General features: G+C 43.0%; 1 protein-coding gene across 1 annotated transcript in view; it reads left to right on the top strand.

Annotated features, from left to right (window-relative positions):
- LOC116686746 (TGF-beta receptor type-2) overlaps positions 1–3,573 on the top strand; it is a 126,850-nt gene that overhangs the window by 83,584 nt on the left and 39,693 nt on the right. The window lies entirely within an intron of this gene.

Genomic DNA, 3,573 nt, shown 5'->3' with positions numbered 1-3,573 from the left:
TCAGGCTTCAACATAAAGAAATAAAAGTTTTATTTTTTGTGAAGAATCACCAACAAGTGGACACAATTGTGAAGTGGAACGAAATCTATTGGATATTTTAAACGTTTTTAGCAAATAAAAAACTGAAAAGTGGTGCGTGCTAAATGATTGGCCCCCTTGCGTTAATACTTTGTAGAGCCACCTTTTGCTGCGATTACAGCTGCAAGTCGCTTGGGGGATGTCTCTATCAGTTTAACATCCAGAGACTGAAGTTCTTGCCCATTCTTCCTTGCAAAACAGCTCGAGCTCAGTGAGGTTGGATGGAGAGCGTTTGTGAACAGCAGTTTTCAGTTCTTTCCACAGATTCTCGATTGGATTCAGGTCTGGACTTTGACTTGGCCATTCTAACACCTGGATACGTTTATTTGGGAACCATTCCTTTGTAGATTTTGCTGTATGTTTGGGATCATTGTCTTGTTGGAAGATAAATCTCCGTCCCAGTTTAAGGTCTTTTGCAGACTCCAACAGGTTTTCATCCAGAATGGTCCTGTATTTGGCTGCATCTATCTTCCCTCAATCTGAACCATCTTCCCTGTCCCTGCTGAAGAAACAGGCCCAGACCATGATGCGGCCACCACCATGTTTGACAGTGGGGATGTGTTGTTGAGGGTGATGAGCTGTGTTTCTTTTACGCCAACATATCGTTTGCATTTGGCCAAAAAGTTGATTTTGGTTTCATCTGACCAGAGCACCTTCTTCCACATGTTTGGTGTCTCCCAGGTGGCTTGTGGCAAACTTTAGACAGACTTTTTATGGATATCTTTGAGAAATGTTTCTTCTTGCCACTCTTCCATAGGCCAGATTTGTGCAGTGTACGACTGATTGTTGTCCTATGGACAGACTCTCCCCCCTCAGCTGTAGTTCTCTGCAGTTCATCCAGAGTGACATGGGCCTCTTGGCTGCATCTCTGATCAGTCTTCTCCTTGTCTGAGCTGAAAGTTTACAGGGACGGCCAGTCTTGGTAGATTTGCAGTGGTCTGTGCTCCTTCCTTTCAAAATGATCGCTTGCACAGTGCTCCTTGGGAATTTTAAAGCTTGGAAAATCTTTTGTATCCAAATCGGCTTTAAACTTCTCCACAACAGTATTAGGGACCTGCCTGGTGTGTTCCTTGTCTTCATGATCTCTCTGTGCTTTCAACAGAACCCTGAACTATCACAGAGCAGGTGCATTTATACAGAGACTTGTCAACACAGGTGGATTCTATTGATCACCATCAGTCATTTAGGACAACATTGGTCATTCAGATATCCTCGCTGAACTTCTGGGTGAGTTTGCTGCACTGAAAGTAAAGGGCCGAATAATTTTGCACGCACCACTTTTCAGTTTTTTTTGCTAAAAAAGTTTAAAATATCCAATAGTTTCGTTCCACTTCACAATTGTGTCCCACTTGTTGGTGATTTTCACAAAAAATCAAATTTTTAATCTTTATGTTTGAAGCCTGAAATGTGTCAAAAGGTTGAAAAGTTCAAGGGGGCCGAATAATAATTAATAATAATAATAATAAAATAATAATAATAATATTTTATTTATAATGCCCTTTACATTTCAAAAGAAATCTCAAAGTGCTACAATAATAGGGAGTTAAAACAGTTTCCAGAGTAAAATACAAGTGACAAGCAAAATAAAACACCATAAAACAAAATTAAACAACAACTGTTTAAAAGGCCTTTGAAATAGTAGTGTCTTTAGCCCTTCTTAAAAGTCTCACAGTTTGTGGGACCCTTAGGGTCTCTGGAGGGCGTTCCAGAGCCGTGCAACTGCCTGGAATGCCCTGTCTCCCATCGTAGACAGTTTGGTCCTTGGTTGGAGCAGGCGATAGGTGGAGATGGAGGACGGAGGTTTCGTGAGGTGGTGTGTGGGGGTAGGGTTCACTGGGTAGTAGGAGCAGTTCCGAATGCACTGGTGGTGAGTAGACAGATTTTGTATTGATTCTTGGTTTAATGGGCAGCCAGTGGAGGGATTTCAGGACCGGGGTGATGTGATTATATTTGCGCCTCCTCGTCAGGACCCGGGCAGCGCAATTTTGAATATGTTGGAGCTTTTGCAGGCTCCTGCCAGGGATCCCGACGAGGAGGGCATTACAGTAGTCCAACCTGGAGGAGACAAAGGCATGGATCAACTTCTCAGCATCTGGTTGGGAGAGGGAAGGAAGGAGTTTGGCAATGTTTTTGAGGTGAAGGAAGGAGACCTTACAAAGGTGGCGGATGTGGGTGTCAAATGTAAGATTTGAGTCAAGTCTGACTCCAAGGTTTGTAACAGAGGTAGACAGGGCAATGATACTTTCGCAAGGCACTGTAATTCTCTTTACTCTTGAGCTCAGCTGCATGGAACATCTAAATGCTCCATAGACATCTATCGCAAATCTGGTTTCCTCCTTTGCTGCTCTTCTTGAAGTTTTTCACTGTTGAAGTTTTTTTTCTTATGTGAAGGGTCTGAGGACAGAGGGTGCTGTAGGCCATAAACATTGTAAAGTCTAAGCCAGACTTAAGACCTAACCCTAAAGCAGATATTGGGCTATATAAATACAAATGAACCAGACTTGACTAGACTGCTCCCATCCTGCCTACCCCCTTTTGACCTTCTCCCTCTGCAGGCCAGGACCAATAGACTCAGAACAGCTTCTTTTCACAAGACATCACCACACTGAATACACACCCTCACTACACCCCCTGCACATACGCACACCATTCACACCTTCACATACGGACCATGTGCAATAACAAGAAGTTTGGTGTGTATATTTCTTTCTATTTATGATTGTTGTTTTACTATTTATTTCTTGTCTTTTTGATTTAGATTTATGTTACAGGTGAACTGCTGCTAAAATACATTTTCCATAGTTTCCTTAGTCCCTTGCCTTCCTCTCTGTGTGTGTGCCGTTCTCAAAATACCTACGCGTCGGAACAACAAACTTCAAGCTACATGCTAAAAGATTTAAAAATAATATTGTTATGGTAACCTTTTGCTGCGATTACAGCTGCAAGTCGCTTGGGGGATGTCTCTATCAGTTTAACATCCAGAGACTGAAGTTCTTGCCCATTCTTCCTTGCAAAACAGCTCGAGCTCAGTGAGGTTGAATGGAAGCGTTGTGAACAGCAGTTTTCAGTTCTTTCCACAATTCTCGATTGATTCGTCTGGACTTTGACTTGGCCATTCTAACACCTGGATACGTTTATTTGGGAACCATTCCTTTGTAGATTTTGCTGTATGTTTGGGATCATTGTCTTGTTGGAAGATAAATCTCCGTCCCAGTTTAAGGTCTTTTGCAGACTCCAACAGGTTTTCCCCAGAATGGTCTGTATTTGCTGCATCTATCTTCCCTCAATCTGAACCATCTTCCCGTGTCCCGGCTGAATGAAACAGGGGGGCCGGGTCTGACCAGGAGGCGGTTGCCTACGCTGCGAGAACCATGTTTGACAGTGGGGATGGTGTGTTGAGGGTGATGAGCTGTGTTTCTTTTACGCCAAACATATCGTTTGCATTGTGGCCAAAAAGTTTGATTTTGGTTTCATCTGACCAGAGCACCTTCTTCC

Source organism: Etheostoma spectabile, unplaced genomic scaffold (assembly GCF_008692095.1).
Source record: "Etheostoma spectabile isolate EspeVRDwgs_2016 unplaced genomic scaffold, UIUC_Espe_1.0 scaffold461, whole genome shotgun sequence".
Lineage (NCBI taxonomy): Eukaryota > Metazoa > Chordata > Actinopteri > Perciformes > Percidae > Etheostoma > Etheostoma spectabile.
Note: the sequence above shows the minus strand (reverse complement) of the source record. Positions and strands in the feature narration are given on the sequence as shown.